Here is a 19,408-nt window from a genome sequence, read left to right as displayed (position 1 = left end):
TAAGAAAGTTGTTTTGACTGGTGAGTTCAACATATGGAATTCTGCAATACTGGGGCTGGTTTTGGAAAGCAGGAAAACAGGTATTTGCTGATTTTTCCTGGGTTTGAACACTTTATTTCTAGTTAATTAGTTGTGAATAAGGAAGAGTTTCTTTTTTAAGTGTTGAGGCTATTTTAGTGTTTTTTTTGTTCTTGTAAACTAAATCTTTGCATTTAGGGGAGTATGTCCTTCAGAATTTTGATAAATTTCAACCCATGAAATATCAAGAAAACAAGAGTTTTGGAAGGGCTCCAAAATTTGGTGGGTTTGAACAGGAGACCTCATAGGTAGTTTATGTATTTCATAAAATGTTCTGGATTTTTGCTTGGTGTTCACTTTACCTAGCAGGTTTGATAGCTATCCTTCCCTCTCTTCACACACACACACCCTCCATCCCCTCCCCCCACTTCTTCCCTTTCTCCCTTTCTCTCTTTCTCTCCTTCCTGATGGTTCTTGATTTTGTGGAGGTCTTCTTAAGTTGTGTACTGTTTCTTTCATGCTGTACATTTTAAGCATTTTAAAGGAACTACTTAAAATTTATTAAATATATTAAAATGCATCACATTTTTGATAACACTTCCTGTCTAGGTTCACTGGTGCTCTTCATTAGTGTTACTGTAGCTGTTAGGTAAATGGAGTTGGATCATACCCAATAAACAGCCTCAACACCTCGAGGTATGCAGCAGATGACTGGTTTGTTATGTAAAATTATGTGAATTGTTTATATAGGTGAGACAAAAGTCTGTCAAGCCAGGATTTGGGAGCAGATGCCTCAAATGCCTGCAGGACATAGAGGGCACCATAACGTAGCAGCACAGTAAGTACACGTCCTCCAAAACAAGGTCTCAGTTTTTAGCAACCTGTATCTTGGGGATGCCTGTCTTTTTATTTAATAGCCTGGTGTTTTTTACTCTCTTATCAAGTAGTCCAGTTGCTTTGTGGATGCCTGTAAGTCACAGTGCCCCATGGCAAGGATTTCCAAAGCTTGATTGATGTGATGAATGCCCATTTCATTCAGAGGACACATGCACCACCTTAGTTGTGTCATTTGCTTTGCCAGTCCTTGGGATCTCAAAGGTTAGGCAAAGACTGTTCTTTCATTTCTCCAAGTGGCAGGAAACCTTGCAGGTCCCTTCTAGCAAACCCTTCTCCACTTTTCCCGAGGCCAAAGAGACCTTCTTTGTCTAGTAACTCCTTAGGCAGATACTACCTATCGCTGATCGTCTGTTTTGCTCCTTCTAGTTCAGTGTTTTTGCACTCAGGTCCAGAATTACATGCAGCATCAAAACATTTCTGTCCCATGGATTTGCACAGAGGCATATCACTCTTCCCTGGTTTTGGTCACTATCCTTTTTCTTAAGCACCACAGTTTTATGAAGTTGAGGCTTCTCACCACCCCATAAATTACTGACCTGAGGTAAAAGCAATAGAAAGACAGCCCTTTGTAACATCACAGCTATCAAACTGTCTTCCCACAGGCTGAGTATTAAATTGTCTTATGTTGCTGTCCTTATGCTGAACTATGTAAATTGTCTAAAACTTAGTGAAGGTTCAGACCCTATACCTGTTTCTAACAGATACTATAAATTATTTAAATATTATTATCCTCTGTGAATGTAAAAGTTGATATTAGAGGGGCAATTATGAGCCCACTTTTAGCCTCAAAATATAAAGAGAAATTGCTACTCTTTGGACGACCTTCTGGGTTTTTTGTACAAGTTCAATTTTCAAGTCAGAATCACCACAAAATAAAAACACACACCATCCTAACAGCAACAAAATCCTTGTCTGTTCTTAGTATTCTATGTCCTGGGTGGAAATAGCTATTAATTAATCAAACAATTGTACGTTCTCACCCATTCAGAATAAACAAAAGGTTATTTGAGGCAAACAACGACATTATTTGTATTTTGAATGTCCACACAAACAAAAACCTGGACTATTTATTTTGATGTAGCAGTTACCATTCAAAAGGAGAATCAGAATATGTTAAATTATATGCAATTGTTTTAAATAGGTATTATTTTATAAATGCTGTATCAGCTAAAAGTGTTTTATAACTTCAAGGATAAAATAAAATTCTTAATATTAAGAACCCCTCTCTCTGTACATGTTATCTGCATTCAGGGATGAAGTAAAACTTGCCTTCTATCTGAAAGGTCTGTTTTGATGTATGTTATCTCTAGGGGACACTGCAGAAATCACCAATGTTTCATGAGGCATCTTAGGTTGCTCCCAATATTGTAGATACCTCATGGATTTTAATTTCCTTTGCAAATGGTTTAGTTTGTGAATTTTTACATAGATGTTTTTTTCCTAATAGAAACTGTTGATCTGAAGTTTGGTATTAAAAAAATATTTACCCCTTTGTTATTTTATTCCGGTTTTAGTAGAGTATTCACAGATTATGGATATTTTGTAGCATTTGCAAGCATTTACAAGAAATCAGAAAGAGCAATTACAGGAGTAGGGAAAATAGTGTAAAACATCGAGTCCATTTTAATCACTGCAACTCTTTTACTTATTAACTTACTTTCCTACACAAAACTATTCTCTGCAGAGACTTTCAAAAATCTATTCCTAAAAGTACCAACAACTGTATTCACCAACTTTAGTGTCCCACAGATATTAAAATCTGTGGGTCCACATTCTCCTTGATGTCCAGGAGTTAGCTGATTTTTGTTTTGTTTCTTAAAATTAAGCAAATACATTGTCTATCACTGTGGCTGTTTTAAGTTTGTGTGGTCTTGTAGGACACATTTTGTGTGTGTCACAGCATCTCTTGTAGACACCATCCTAATTTAAAGTTAACCCGCTCCAGGGAGCTTAGCTGTAACATTACATGGCAAAGTACAGGCTTGCTCTTGTTCCCTGTGTCAGGAAGATGTGTCCTCAGCTCATGTTTTCAGCCAGCTGCTATTATTTTCCTGGTACAACTGTCAATTAAGAGGTTTGAAGTGATCAATGGCACGCTAGCCTGAGTTATCACACTCCACCCCTGGTATGAACACCATAAAATGAAATGCACACTCAATTTTTCTGGGAAAACCCAGAATGTTTTTGTTGAGTGCTTTCTGGGTGAACTGATGCAGTCTACCTCGTAGCAAATAAGAAGGCACTCTGCTTGATGATGATAATACATAACACTAGAGAGTGTTAAAGTCATTAGTGGCAGTGTGTTGTCTTTGTTAATAGTGACTCTTGTAGAACATCTTTATTGCATTATGAAAAGCTTTCAATATAACTGTTTATGCTTTTGGAGATTAAAAAAAAATTACGAGCCTGTAGTATTCATGGTTTAGCTCTTTCATGCCTTAAAGATAACTTGTCAGACAAAAATCAGCAAATGGTTTACAAAGAACTATGATAAGAAACAGATTTTATGCTTTTCTGTGCTCAGGTTTGGGCCACTCTCTTTACTGTAATATGATAACGCTGATTCAACCCTTACATAGAACAGGCAGATGGTTGGATTTCTCTTGTGCCCTTAAAAGAACAGCATTAACATGATCCAGCATTTGTGAGCTGATGAAGACCAAATGATCAATTGAAATACTTGTAGCAAAAATGCTGTCCTCTTTTATATAACTTAGGTATATCTGAGTTTGAATGTTAGCTTTAGAGTTTTCATATAAATGTGTTTTCAAGAAAATATGTTGTTTTGACAGTGCAAACTCCAGATGTGTTTCCATCGTCTGGATCTCTTTCCACTCCTTAAACAAAATATTCAGAGGTTCTAAGCAGGAAAATTCAATTTTAAATACAATCTTAACGTATGAAAACGTGAATTTTTTTTCTGTGTTCTCTCACCCCCCCTTATATCTGTATAAGGAAAATGGCAAAATTGTGATGAAGCAATTATTTTTCTTCATAATTCTCTTAGGAGTTAGTAGTTGCTCTTCTTTTCCTGTTACCAGGGTAGTTATTTTCGCAGTCACTTTTAATTGTATCATCCAAAGTACATATAAAGGTGCTTTGGTACATCAAGCTTACTTCAGAACTTTTGACCTGTTTAATTGATGAAAAAGCAGGTAACACTTTTAACTATTTTCTGAGTCAGAAACATCTTTCTTGGATGTCTTTCCAGTCACCAGTTGCACACACTGACTGGCCCTTCATTTCTCCCGCTCAACAAAACACTAGCTTTAATGGATTTTGGACTCAAATGCGGTTGTGTTTTCCTCTACTTGAAATTTTTCTGGAATTAGGTGTGAGGCAGTGGAAGGAAAGACTGTTTTGAATATATTAAGAACATACACTGGGAGAGTATGTGAATAGCAAATATGACTAACATGATTTTTAGAATTCTTTTACAGGTTGTTCTTTAAAGAAAAAATATTTTACAACAGTTTTATAACTAATGTCTTAGATCTCAAAGTTCCTTGTGAACTTTGTGAATGGTAGAGCTCTATCTATTGGTTTGCAATTACTAAAGGTGTGCTTTTTATTTAAAGCCTTTTATTTACTAATTTTAAAGAACTATTTTATTCCTAAAGATATTTTCTTTCAACCAAAACCTCTCAATGGAGTTGAAAGTAACTTCACAGCATGACTGTGACAGAACTAACTAGCCCAAAGGCCAGAGTCCCAGATGAGTGGGAGGAAAATTGAGGTCATCCCCTCAATCTTCATGGCAAGAGTTAAACTGCCACGTTGCTGTATATTATTTAAATTCTCTTTGTAGGCAAATCTGAAAGAAAATATGCTGTCTCAGTTGCAACTGCTTAACATGTGTTAGTATTTGATCACTTCTTTAAGTCACAGTAATTTTAACAAATGCAGGGTTTAATACTCACTTTGAGGTCAAAAAGGTACAGAGGGCATTCCCTATGGAAGCATCCTGAAGAGTGAGGAGTATCTAAGAAGAACTTTTCACACTCCCTTCTCTTGAAAACTTCCTGCTGCTCTGCTATTCCTGTGCCATCCGTGCAGGAAAGCTGCTGTACTCACAGGGAGCCTGCCCTCCTTCTATGGCAGGGAAGTGAGCTGGATTTGTTTTCAGTCTTTGGTTTTTTACTTCAGATGAAGCAGCAGAGGCAGACAAGATCATTCCTCTAAGTAGGTGTTTATTTTAATTGACTAGTTGCATTCCTCACTGAATTTGCTTTCCTTATATATATATTTTCCTTTCATGTTAGTAGGCTTCTCTATTCCTTCTACCATCCAATTTTACTCTCATTGCAGTAGTTTTACGTGTCTTTTTCCCAGTAAAAAGTGGCTGTTTGGCAGCCTTTGAGCTTGTCATCACAGATATAAAAGGAAAAATTTACTGGCTTGTTTTCTCTTTACTCTTTTGCCTTGTCCATGTGCAGCTGGTTTCTGCAGATGTTTTCTGAACAGAGCTAGTGACTTCTAAAACCTTGCAAATATCATCAGTGTTACTTGTTTATCATCAGTTTCTACTTTGCTTAGAGCTGCATCACAGAAGATACATATGTCCTTTGGGAGATCTGGCTGCACTCGCCTTAAATATAACCTTCAGCTCACTGTAAATATATGTTTTCTTATAGCAGTCAAGTAAGTAAATGTGTATCTGATACTGATGCTGGAATGGCCTTTCTAACGCGAAACCCATGGTTTCAAATAAGCTGTATGTTCCATTCACAGACTAAACATGCTTTTCTAATTACCTTTGTATGATTTTGTACTGCATTGATTTGCAGCTGAACTTCTCATAAACTTTTTTTTTTAAGTTTTAATTCCTCTTTACCCTCTGCATCCTGTTGTGTTATTTTTTGTTGTCTATTTCCTTCCCCATTTCCTTTCTCCATTTAATGCCTTTCAAATGAAGAACACTTGTGCACATGAAAATCTTTCATGCATCCTTTCTTCTTCTGACTCTGATGGTTCCTACCTTGTGTAAAACATTTTCTGCACACCACATCTGCCAAGTGCCTTACCTTTTGAGCTTTTGAAGGAAAGCATGTTAGAAAACCAGAAATGCTCCTGACAAATACCCTTTATTCTGTTACACTGACTCATTTGTTAGTGGCTGCTTAGGGTACAGGGAACAAAGGTCATATATTCAGTAGCTGATATTTGTGTAGGCAACCTTGTACATATTTCTAAGCATTGTAAAGCAAATAGTAGAAAGTGGAGTTTGGTCCTTGACTGTGAAGAATTTTACTGGCTAGAATATGCATCCTAAGGGCAGGTGGGGCAGTGGTGGTTATGTATCCTCAAATCCTGAACGGTGTAAAATCCCCCAAGAGAATTATTTTTTTCATTATTTGGGTTTTGTTTCAAAATAGTGAGACTCTTGCTAGTGATGACAAGTCATATCTCCTAGCTTTGGAACTGTTTTACCTCTGGTGGTCCATTTAAAAAAGAAACTGTAGTGGGAAGCCAGCCGAAAGCCCATTACTTCCCTTACATTTCAGAAATTTTTACCTTTGGGGGACAGTGCTTGACCTAAACTTCACAGGAAGGAAAAGGCATTTCAAATGATGACTTCAAAGTGTCCCAGGAATGAGCAAAGATGCCACTGGTGAAAGTGAATGGTTCTGGCAGCTTCAGTCTTTGATCCCAAATATAGGGAAGCCAATGCTGCCTTCAGAAATCAACGCCTTCTTCAGACTGACTGCTCTCATAAATTAAAAAGAGGGAGAGAATGACATTGCATGTTTCTAATATATTTGGGTTTTGTCTTGTACTTTTATAATATAGCATGTGCCTTTAAAAATTCTTATGATGAATTTTCCAGTGGTTTTTTTTAAATGATTTTGAATTTTAATTATCTTAAAATTATGGTAAAATTTAATTATTTTGTTAAATTTTTTTTTGTATAAAAAGATACAATTTTCATAGAGGGTAGTATGGAAGGGATAACATGAAACAAGCAGGGAAAAGGAAGACACAAGTCTGCTTTATATTTCTTTATTTTGGGAAGCTGGTTCTAAGTGAGATGCTGCAAGGGTACTGTATCTCAATAGCACCAATTGTATTAAAGAGATTGTGATGTTCCCAGTGTGTGGAGAACTCTGCTCAGAATAGTTATGGTAGATTCCTTGAGCTATTCCATTTGATTTGGATTTTGTAAAAAAGGTATTTTAAATTGCTTTCTTTACTTGTAGTAACATAGATTTTAAGAGGGTGCTTACAACTAGTCTAGGATTTGATATGACAGATATTTATATTTAATGCGGAGCAAAACACAAAATACACTTAACCTTTATTCAGTTGCATTGTAAATGTATTCTACATTCTTTAAACTGAAGTGAATTATATTAATAACTTGTTATTGTTAAAATGTCAAGAGTATTTTCTTTCTCTTTGAATTATCATTTTTTTGCTCTGGGTATTGGGTTTTGGTTATCTCCCCTGACATAGAAAGTAAGACATGTAATCTTACGTGAAATGTTCAGACCTCTCCTGAATAGGTAGGTTATTTCTTTTAGATTAGCTCAAGTAATAGTAACAGGGTTGACATATGGAATGTGAAAGGAGACAGGAACCAGACAATGCGCTGAAACTGAAACGCTTCTCGTTTAAAGATACACTCTCCCTGGGACTAATAGAGTAATGAGCACAACATGTCAGACATTGCTGTATGCGGCTCCTATTTTTATTTTCACCAAGCTGATTTCAAGCATGTAGCTTTTATTTTACCGTGGCATTATCAAAATAATTAACATTCACCTTACAGAGCTGAAGTATACCTGTTTGGGGATGAAACTGGAGAACTTCAGGAAGAAAAAATGTACCACAAGGAGTTTTAAATTTCACTCCCTCTCTGCAGCTGATGAAAAATATTCACACTAAAGTATCTGGTTAATCAGAGAGGACTTAAATGGTTCTCCCCTCTCACCACTTCAGAAATATATCATTCTGCCTCTTAAAGGAAAGCTGCATTATGGGAAATATGTTAGTCCTCTGTCAGTCTAGAAGGGTCAGGGCTGTGAGGGTTTTGTGGTCGAGAACTTTCCAACCTGACTTACAAAGTGAACAGAAATGTGAAGTTAAACCTTTGAATAACGGTATTGTTCATAACCAGAAATAGAAGAGATACTCCCTCTAATGGCTTTACTCCAGCAAGCCAAAAACTTCAAACTGCTGTCTTCATCACAAACTCTGTTTGTTTCAAAGATGGATGTAAGGTTTCACTTTAAATTATTGTCCTTCCTTCCAGCTTCAGAGAAAGTAGTACAGTTTTATATTTCATCAGCAAGAACAACCTAGATACAATGCTGGCAAAATTTTCCTTCCAGTAGAGTTAGTTTAAGCCAACGTGTATATTTTTATATTCTCATTTTAAAATTAATTTTAGCTTTCAACAGCTGCTACTGATTAATTTATGAAACTATCAGTGAAAGAGCAAGGTCCAGCGTAACCTTATTTCTGTGTATTTTTCTTTAAAGTAAACACTTGGCCCAATAGTATTAGTAATAGTATTGTTTTCCAGATGGACTGATTAGTTTAAATATTTATTAGCTATTATTTCAAATTTATTAAATTAAAGTAAAATATACTTCACCTGGTTCATGGCAATCCCAGACACACCCGCAGTTTGGGTGGAGAAGGGATTGAGATCAGCTTGGGGAAAGATTTGAGCATGATGATTAGTGGAAAACTCCACAACCTGGCCATGAGCAGTCACAGCTCAGAAAGCCAAACATGGCCTGGGCTTCATCCAGAGCAGAATGGGCAGCAGGGGATGGAGGGGATTCTGCCCCTCTGCTCCTCTCTAGTGAGACCCCACCTGGAACCCAGCATCCAGCTCTGGGGTTCCAGCACAGGAAGGACATAGACCTGTTGGATCAAGTCCAGAGGAGGCCACAAAGTTGCTCAGAGGACTGGAGCACATCCGCTAGAGAGCCAGGCTGGGAAAGCTGGGGCTGTTCAGCCTGGGAAGAGAAGGTTGTGTGGAGATCTCACAGCAACCACCCAGTAACAGGAAGGAGCCTGCAGGGAAGCTGGAGAAAGACTCTTCCTCAGGAGCTGTGTTGATAGGACAAGGAGTAAGGAGTAGCAATTGAAAGAGGCTAGGTATTAGGGAGAAATTCTTCACTGTGAGGGTGGTGAGGCACTGGAACAGGTTGCCCAGGGAGGTTGTGGATGTCCCAGCCCTGGCAGTGTTCAAGGCCAGGTTGGATAAGGCTTTGAAATCAACCTGTTCTAATGGGAGATATCCCTGTCCTTCACAGTGGGGGTTGGGACTGTATGATCTTTATGGTCCCTTCCAACCCTCAACATTCCATAATTTTGGCAATGAAAGGAATGTAAATCTTAGTTTTAGTATCTACATCTTACAATGATGCCAGAAATTGTCATGCTCTGTCTTATAGAGAAGAAGTCTGCATATACTTTAACACTACTGTTGTAATTTCGTGACTTTAAATTCTGAAGAAATACCATTGTCTGGTCTAATGTCAATCTCAGCTTATTTTTCATTTTTATGACGTTATAGCTTCAAAATTAAAACTGTAAAAGGGAATACCACTGGAGTTGGGGAAAATACCACTCAGCCTCATGCTGGCCCACCCACAGAACAAAACAAGCAAACAAACAAAGAAAGAAAACAAAAAAGATGTCTTTTATATTAAAATGACTGTCCTGTATTGTTCCATGCCAGACAAGGAGGTTAGAGTAAAGCCTGGGTTTGTGTATTGCAGAGTCTGGGTGGAGTTCTGAGGGTAATCTCATTTGTGGACTTCAGGCATGCTTCCTATTTCTTTAACAGAAATTCTAAAATATGAAATCAATTTACTCTGCAGCAAATTTATCCTAGGTATCTGACATTTGCAAATTTTACTGGATTCCTGTGGGATGGAGAATTTACACAGAGTCACTGTTTTAAAATATTACCCATTATCAATGAGAGATTTTTTTTGAACTGTACTCACAGTTTATCTCCCCTATCCAGCCCATGGAAAGGAGTGAGCTGAATAAGTTTTGGAGACTGATGTTCTTAGTGTGACTGGAAGGGATAATAAGAAGCATTTTACCAGTTCTTAAACCATATTCCAGAGAACAATTACTTGTCATTGAATGTGTCTGGAAGAGAAAGCATGGAAACAGCAATTGATTCCATCATCTTGTCTTGTAATACTAAAGTCAGGTATAGTACCTCCCAGAAATGGTGAGCCAGTTTGAACAAAAAATTAGTCCTGAGCTTTCTGTTTCCCCAAGAGCCTTCCAAATGAATGGGCCAAGATGTTATTAAGGGCACATTTATACTGTGTTTAAATCCTCTTTGTTATGGCATAATTTGAAGTTAAGGATTGTTAATGAGTTGGATTTTTTTCCTAAGATCATGTTCTTGCATGAATATAAACATAGAAAAATCTTGCATTCTTCTTTCCACTCAATAAAAAGCATTATTTTTGAGCTTAAAAACAAAAAAAGAAAACAAATAGGTGCATTCCTAAAATTGTTTGTAAATAAAAAAAGCTTCCATCTGTTATCTACTTATAAGAATTATCCCTTTTTCCCATTGTGTTTATTCTTATTTATTGTCTTCGAAAAAACCAATTTGCCTGTGGGATAGAACTGCTGGAGGAAAATTCTTGCTTAACATGCCAGAAAATATCTTAGTGAGTAGTTAGAAAGCCCAAAAAAGTACAATTTTGCTTTGTAAAAAATGTATGTGTTTTGTAGAAATCAGTTTTGGAATGAAAAGCTGTCTAGACATTTCACATATTAAATAGTAAAGAACTGAAGCCCTGGATTTATTTAATACAACTGCTTGAGTGGAAAATCTTGTGTTTTATTTATGGGACCAAGAGCCATAAAACCTTGCACTCTTGGTCCCCTTTTTGATGCTGAGTGACCCTAATAATTCTTTGCACTTACACAGCACTTGGCAAACATTATTAATTTAAACTTCACAGACTCCCCATGAGGTACAGAGGTGTAATTATTTGACTTTTTCAAGTGTGAGAATTGTAAGTTGTAGAGGTTATGCTCTGCAATAAAACAAGTTCAGAAAGAGGGTGGAAACCCAGGTCACTTGGCACTTACTCTTGCTCCTAATCTGCTGGAGTACTGCTTAAAGCTTCAGCTCCTCGGCCTAGCACACGGGGTTAATGCTGCTTTCCAGGCTGTAGGTGCTCATGCTGAACTCTGTGCCAGGGAGATAAGGAAGATACACATCTGTGGCATCTGTCTTCCCTAAAAGGTACCACTGACCTGCTTTGAATTCATAGGAAATTCCTTGTAAGCAATGATGGGCAATTCTAACCCAGAAAAAGGCAATGAAATTATGTTGAAAATCCAAGAGAGGTTTCCACAAATGCACTTGAAGTGGAGGCAAAGCAGGACAGTAGATTGACTGCACAAGAAGGACCTGAGGCTGTCTTGGCTGCTCACTGCCTGAATCTGAGGCAGGCCTTTTTGAGCCTCAGATTTCTTTTTGCATGTTCTTAATTTACTTTTAAGCCATGCTGTGCTGCCAAAACATGAGCTTAGGAAATGTTGGATTTTAGTGTGATGTTTCATGACTTTCAGATTAATCTGACTGAACTTCCAGTGCAGAAGATTTTTCCTAGCTAAGCCTTTCACTTATTTGCTTGCTGTTCCTAAGAAGGGCAAAATTGCTGTAATCAGAAGACAAGATGACATGATGTGAATGTGTAACCAATTTTCATTGGCAGCATTTACATCTGGTGGAAGTGTCTGTGGATGTTGCAGGAGGGGCAACACAGGAACCCTATCTGAGCCTTCCAGCTCATACACTGTGAGGTTTTCCAATCCTGAGCTTCATTTGAAGGCACTGTGGAGCAGGGAGAAAGAAAAAAATTTAATTTGCCTTTCTGACAGATCCTGAGTGGCAGCTACATAACAACAGGTGCAATGGTACTTTTAATTTATCATGATCTTCACTAGCCTCCCAAAGTGCACCATTCTAAATGTGTCTTTTCCTCACAATGCGCTGCTCCTGGACCATGGTGTTTCCCTTACTCAAACAACATTTTGCTTTCTGAGGATAAATTTTACAATAACAAAATATGATATCTCTTTGCAGGATCCAATAAAGCACTCCTGTTTCTTCCTGTGATTTTGTTTTGTTTTGGTTTTGTTTTTTTTTTCACCTTATGTTTTGTTTTTTCTCTCTCTCTTTTCTTTTTTTTTTTTTTTTTTTTTTTTTTTTTTTTTGTTTTGTTTTGTTTTGTTTTGTTTTGTTTTGTTTTTTTTGGGGGGTTTTGTTTTGTTTTTTTTTCCCAATTAACAGTGTTTCCTGTTGTAAAAGTGGTTTTATTTGCTATGCATCCCAACGCTTCTAATATGTCACCTATTCATAATAATTTTGATGTAGTGAATTATTTTTTATACAAGTGTGCTTTCCTTTGTACTTTTCAGGGCCTTCTGTTCTCTCAGTTTTCCTGTAAATTATTATTTTCTCTGTATTACTTTACATGCTGTAATTGCTTTGTTATCTATAAAATAAAGGTAGGCTTAGTTTACTCCTTTCATCACTTCCAGAACCTCAGTGAATGAACTGCAGTTCCTCCCATTACCATAGCTTTGTTCAGCATTGTTCTAGTGATAATTGCCCTTGTCGTCTTCCTGTAACATCTGCTGTGAAAACTTGTGTTTAAAAACAGAGAGTAATAGGTAGTGCTGGAGAGAGATTAATTAGGCAGAATATTTTGCAAAATGAGTTGATAAAAAAAGTTTGTATTTCACATCATTAAATAACTGAGTCAGAACTGATTATGTAAACAGCAGCACACATGGAGGAAAGGCTAAGCTGCTTTACTGCATCAGATACAGTTAGAATATGGATGAGACAGTTTGCATTGTTGATTCATGGCGTACTTTTGGTCAAGTGAAGACAAATTAAAATTTTCAAATGTCTGTTTATCTTTAATCTTGTTTTTCCCCCTCTTTCTCTGGTGTCCTTAGTTTTGCTCCCTTACAGCCTACTCTCCCTGTTTTTACACTTAAGAGTTATTTTTGTAAGATGGTTATACTCCTTTTTAAACCATGTCTTTATGAATCCCTTTTCCAAAGGCAGTGAAAGAAGCACGTTTTGCTCACAGTGACCAAATTAGTAAATAAGTTTGAAGTTAAGGTTTGTTTTGTGCTGCTGCGGGGCTCACTAACACTGTCAAAAACAGTGTCTGGGATCTTGCAACCACTTAATTTTGGTGAAGCCAGCAAACAGTTGAAATGAATCCCTTATTTATGACAAATATGTGCGAAGTGACCAATTGAAAATACAAATAATAAAAAATATAAATAAAAAAAGAGGTTCAGCTTCATGGATATGTACACGTTGTTTCCCTTGTTCTGGAATGTTTGGTCAAGCTGAAGTTTTTTATAATATCCTTCAGTAAACACATACTTCACTGCTCCTCATTCAGCATTATTTGTGTCCTGGGGGTCTTCCAAAGGAAAGTAAAGATTTGAAAGAGCCTGGGAGCTTATACAGAAGACTGTTTATTGTAGGGGAATTTGAAAGATAAACTTGTCATCAAGGAAACTAAGGTTACCAGGTGAAAATGGAAGATAATACTACTGCATAACAGGACCAGTGATGGAGGTGTTCCAAAACAGTGGAACCAGTCTGGGAAAATGCCTGAGACAGAAGCCAGAGAGATAGCTCCAAGGGCAGTGGGTGTGTGTTGCTCTGGTTCTCTGTCTCTAGAATGTTGTGGCAGAGCCACCCTGTGTCTGAGATGTAACTCTGCAGCATAACACGTGGCTGTATCATCTCCTAGGCAATTTTTAATAAAACACAGATGGGTGCATTTTTTAGGGGACCCGGTTGCTGAAATCCAGTTCTCACTTCATCACTTGTAAGTAGAGTGGAACTGATACAGGTCCTCATGGTGAGCACAGCCACGGTGCAAATGTAAAGGTCATCTATTCTTGGAGGACACCACAAAAGTTTTTCAAAAGACTCCTAACAGGCTGTTGGTAGAGCAAGGGAATGTGTGTTTGAAGATGTAAAAATTCTAGAGGCCACAGATGTAGTCCCATCTCCAGCAATGTTTCCAAGCCTATATCCATTACAGCAGAGAACAGCAGCTGCTATCACCACAGGGTGCTTGCTCAGTTCATATGGAGAGGTGTGGAAACTCACAGCAAATTGTTTCATCTTGCTCCCTCCAATGGAAGGTATGCTCAAATAGAGAGAACTACTGAGTGATTGCATTTATCTGTTGAATTCTGATAATTATATATTCATGATGTACCATCGAACTGCACAAAAATCAAGCTGAAAAGTCGACCCCGTTGATTTTGGAGGCTGTTTATGTGTGTGGTATGCAATGCAGGAGAGGAAGGAAAGCACTCTGTGCTGTGAAACAGCTGCCAACTGTACTCCAGTGCTCTGGAGCTGAGGTGTCTGGCCTGTGACCTAATTGCCATGAATAAAATGAATACATTTCAGTATTTTCATAATTTTAAAAGACCCTTTGGTTAGATACACAAAGTCTCACAGGATAAAGTAAATGAGAATGAACATCTGCCTTTAAATTTTTAAGGAATGGGTGAACTAGTTGTAATCGACTGTTACAAAAGTGTGCATTTTTTTGCCAAGTACACAGTAAAAATACTCTGAATTAAATGAGAACACTTGATAAAGAAAAAAACATAAAAAAACCTTGGAAAGATAGGGCAAAATATTGACTAAGTGGAATCGTTTCTCTGTATATAGCTGTGGTTTAAGGTCCAGTATGGCTCCAACTGACTTACATATCAACTGAGGAAGGAAATGTTTTCTTTAGCTGATAATAAAAGCAATTAGGTTTTTTTTCCTAATAGATTATATACCCAGGTATTTGTAACAGCAATGAGAAGTGGTTCAACTGAGAAGCTTCTAAAGCATCTTAATTAGGAATGGACTAGATACAGCCCTATGCATCTGCCCATTTTTATTTGCTCAGTCTGCTTCAGTTCTTTGGCACTTGCTAAAGAGCTGTTGAAAATGTCGACCCAATAGTTTATTTTCCTTTTTTTTTTTCCCCTGTGTTTAAGCATTTCATCTCAATTCAGTGACGGTTTTCTTGTCAGAGAGGTAAGTGCTTTTCATGTAAGAATCATTGTATCCACTAGGAATTCCTCATGCACATAAGCATTTGATGAACCATTACCAAAATGTGTTTGTGCAGGGAGGCTACAGAATGTTTATGAGACCACAGATTTTACCCTCATATACTTTACATTTCCATGTGTTTCCTCTCTTGCTCTTTTATTTTCATAAGATTTTTTTTCTCCTTGACCATTTCTTTTTCACTATTTTGTTTAACAAGACAAAAAAAAGTCAAGTTTGTTTATTAAACAAATAAATATAAATATAATAACAATTAATAAATAAATACAATTACAGTTATTGTTATTATATTTAAAATAAAGGTTTATTATGCAGATAAATAATGCAGATGAATGATAAATAAAAATGGTCTGATCTCTCTGTTTTGGTTAGTATTCTATGTGACTAACATAACCGTCCCCTATTAATGCTGATCTCCAAGAAGAAACTCCTACCAGTAGGAGCCTTTTTAAATATGAAATGCAGTGCCTTCTTAAATTTTGCTACAAAAAGAAATGAACATATATTTTGGTCCCCTCTAGAATCCCCATTTTTATTTGAGAGGAACTGAATCTAATTATCACAGAGTCTCTCTTGAACCACTTAAGGATATCAGTAGAAGAGTATAGCAAGCAGTCCCTTGACCTGTAGGTAATAATTTCCGGCTGTGATGTTGTAATAAACTTGAGACTCTTCTCCTGGAAAAAAAGGTGAGTATAAGTTTTTATCAAATTGTTCAGCTTGTTAATGCAATTAGTGGGAAAGAATCAAAATCACAATTTGAACCAGGAATATTTCTGCTATCATCAAGTAAGTATTCTATCACCACTAAGTAAAAGCATAATCAAATCAGTTATTCCTCCTCTGAGGAGGTGAAAATACTCAAGAAAAATTCGCCTTTAATGATTTGGTTTTAGCTAAAATGTTAAGAAGATGAAGAATTAGAAAAAGCCCTATATTAAGCATACAAGTCTTTGGAAAATAAAACACATACACTTGTTAACGGCATCAGAAAGAATCAATACACTGCTTAGAAAAGCTGTTGTAGTCTTGTTGACCCTTGCCAACAACGTATTCTGCTAAATCTCTTTTCTGTGCTTTTTAAGATTCCTGTATTTATTTCCATGGCACAATTGTATATCTTTCATGGTTTTATCACTTTTTTTGGTCTTGTTGATGACTGGAAACACTTCTAAACTGATTTTGGATTAGTGATTTAGTTTGTGGTTTACGATCTCTTTATTCATTATTTGCAATATCCTTTTAAAAGTCACTACTATTTTTCATTTGTGATGTCATCTTAGCTATGGCATGTTTGTTCCTTCAAGTCATCAAGGACATTTGAATATCTGGGATAAATATGTAACATTATGGTCTCTTTCTGGACATAGTTTCAATTTATTGTTATTAATTTTGCAGTAAGTCTATTTCTATGGCATTACTTGTATAGTTATCTTGTAGCTTTTATTTTGAGTATAGCTGGACCCAGGTCACGAACATTAAATTTAATGCATTATTTTAATAGTTTGAAAATATTTTCCTTCAATGACTATTTTTCATAGCCTAGAGAAATAGTGTAATTCTGTCTTCAGCTTTATAGAAGAGCATTTTAATTTGCTATGGCTTAAATGTTAATTCCCCACCCCTACCAAGAACTTAGTATTTTAAAGAAGCAATTCAGCTTTTAAACTGAAATATATTCTTTCATGCTTATCCTTGTGTTTCTGTGCAGGATTTCTCAATGCGTTGCTTTATAATCTGAAGATATAGCTAATGTATTCTCTTGTATCTCTTTCACTGATTATAAAAATAATGCTGTGAGGCAAGAGTGTTTTGGTTTTTGATTTATGCAAATAACTCTGTACATAAGTTAGAAATTACCTGATGGCTACTTATTACCCTTAATGTGTTCCAAAGGACTAGGTTCATTGCAGCTATATTTTTAAAGTCTAGAACTACTAAAGAGCAATAGTTTTATTGTTGCAATAAAGCCATGAATGGCTAATGCTCAGAAAGTGAAAACTAGGAGCTGTAGTGGTAATAGATCAGCTGAGAGAGAAAAGAAAGAGAAACCTGTTCAGATGAGCAGGTGGTTATTTTATATCTAATATATCTATTGATAACACAACCAAAGGTAGAACAGAGGAATTACTGTAATATTTAGCTGGTTGGTAGTGAGTACATGCTGTCTTTTCTTTAACAGTATCCAAAAAATATTTCTGAAATCACTCGTAAAAGTATACCAAAGATTATAGACTTGTTTCCTAAAGCCAGCATCAATATCCGAGAAATTATCCATTATGAAGTTATTGTGAGAGATATTTTCTGAACCAGGGCAATAGAAAGAGCTATTCATAACAATTCCTTCATTTTTAATTCAGTGTTTGTAAGAAAAAAATAAGAATCTTTACTAGTAGTAAAGTGTAGTATTTAATTCACCTAAAATCAATAAAATTCTGAATTGAGTAAAATGACTGAAATATGTAACAACAATTAATAATAATTTTAAATATCTAGAGACTTCAGTGTCTGGAATTACAGAAGCATTTGGCAAGTCTCTACTCATATCTGCACATAAAATCTGTCACAGACAGGAAGAATTGAAGAGATTTCCAAGGTGCTTGGAAAGGTTAAAGAAAAGGCTATATAAGTGGATTTATTCTGTTATATCTACCTCAACAATTGATTCTCCTGTGAAATTATTTGTCACCTGAAGTCCTTTTGCCTTGTTGACCTTCAAGGAGTAAAATATTTTCTTCAATGGCTCCTCATGGTTGTGGTTTGAATATTAATATTATGTTCTCATAAGAAAGGCTACATTCTTCAGCTGTTCCTCAGCTGGGTAATGTTGCTATACTCCAAGGTCCTGTTGCTTCACAGTGGTAGTAATGGTGACATAAAATCACTGACAAAGGACTTGGCTTTGAGAGGCTTGGATGCTTTTGAGGAGAGTAATGATTCTGTAACTTCCATAATTTAGGCTTGGGATGGTTTGAGTACTTTTGCTCTGACTCTTGGAATAATTTTATTTTTACGGAGTGCAATATTGTAGACCATTTTTTTTAAGGAAAAGGTTTTTTCATATAGCATGAAGTGGTGATATTAGTCATACATTATACATGGATGTCACTAGATACACTGGGTGAAATAGAGCTTGCATTTCTGTATGTTACCTGTAAAATTTATGGTCAGAAGTGATGGGACTTGCTGAGAAATTTCAGAGAGATTGAGGAGGGTTTTCCCTGCTTGGTTTCCGTTGGAAATTCAGTTATCAATGTTTTCCCATGGATTTCAGCAAACCAATGCAATGATGCAATAATACAATTTGAACAGTGTCTATTGAGCTTGACTGACCTTTAAGTTGTTAGCTTCATCTGCAACATTCTTCCATTGATTTTTATCTTCTTTTTCACTGCCTCTTGAGGAGTTTTCGGTGTCGCTGCAGTATTTTCCCTCCTGCCATATGTATACAGCTTCCACCTGGTTAGCTAAACCGACAATAAGGTGAAGCTAAATATTTGCCAGGGAAGGCTGTTTTGTTACTCTGATCTTTCCAGCATGTGTGCTCTTTGTTCATGTGTGTTTTATCTTAGGTTTACCTTGCTTTTCACATCTGTGGTTTTACAGCTTTGAATTTGCTCACATTTGCTGGTACACACTGGGCCTTTGGCCTGACTTGAGGAACAGTAGTTTTGAGTATTTTGAGTGAACATAGAAAAATAAAATGTTTCAAATGAAGGAATACTATCTTTCAGAAAAATATTTGTCAGAAAAATATTCTGGAAAATACGCAGTAAGTTTCTTGAAAAATACAGTAGTTTAGACTAAAACAACAACAGAATTGTCTCCTGTTGGAAATTCCTTTTTCCTTTCTTTTAATATAACTATTTGTGGTAGCAGATGACATAAAGGGGTGATGGGAGCCAGACAGACAGATAGATTTGAACAGGAATAATGCTGAAAGGGAGAATATACAAATGTCACAGTAAGGGAGAATTAATTACCTATAAAAGGTAAGGTTACCCATAAAAAGTACTGTTACTTACCAAATGTGATGGGAAGAACTTTCTTTTTTTCCAGCAGGCCACTCTAAGTCTGGACATAAAAGACAAAAGTCCAATTAACTCATTTGTGAAAGGAAGTTTAAATTTATATCTTTCTCCTCAAAAATATTGCAGAGAATTGCAAAGCACAGTGATTACCTTTCCAAGGACCTATGCCTGAGTATAAACAACCATATATCAGAGGCAAATTGTGAGGAGTGTGGGACTTCAAAGGCACTCTCTACCTGATTCCAAGCAGGGGAGGAAGTCCCTGTGTCCCAGTCTATAGGGAAAGAAGAAAGAAATATGTTCATTCTTCCCCATGATTTCCAGGCTTCAGTTTTTGAAT

General features: G+C 36.5%; 1 long non-coding RNA gene across 1 annotated transcript in view; it reads left to right on the top strand.

The window, feature by feature from the left end:
* LOC136288890 (uncharacterized) overlaps positions 1 to 19,408 on the top strand; it is an 85,788-nt gene that overhangs the window by 49,418 nt on the left and 16,962 nt on the right. The window lies entirely within an intron of this gene.

This window comes from Chamaea fasciata, unplaced genomic scaffold, assembly GCF_029207755.1.
Source record: "Chamaea fasciata isolate MVZ Bird 193981 ecotype frontalis unplaced genomic scaffold, bChaFas1.0.hap1 SCAF_4, whole genome shotgun sequence".
Classification (NCBI taxonomy): Eukaryota; Metazoa; Chordata; class Aves; order Passeriformes; family Sylviidae; genus Chamaea; species Chamaea fasciata.
Note: the sequence above shows the minus strand (reverse complement) of the source record. Positions and strands in the feature narration are given on the sequence as shown.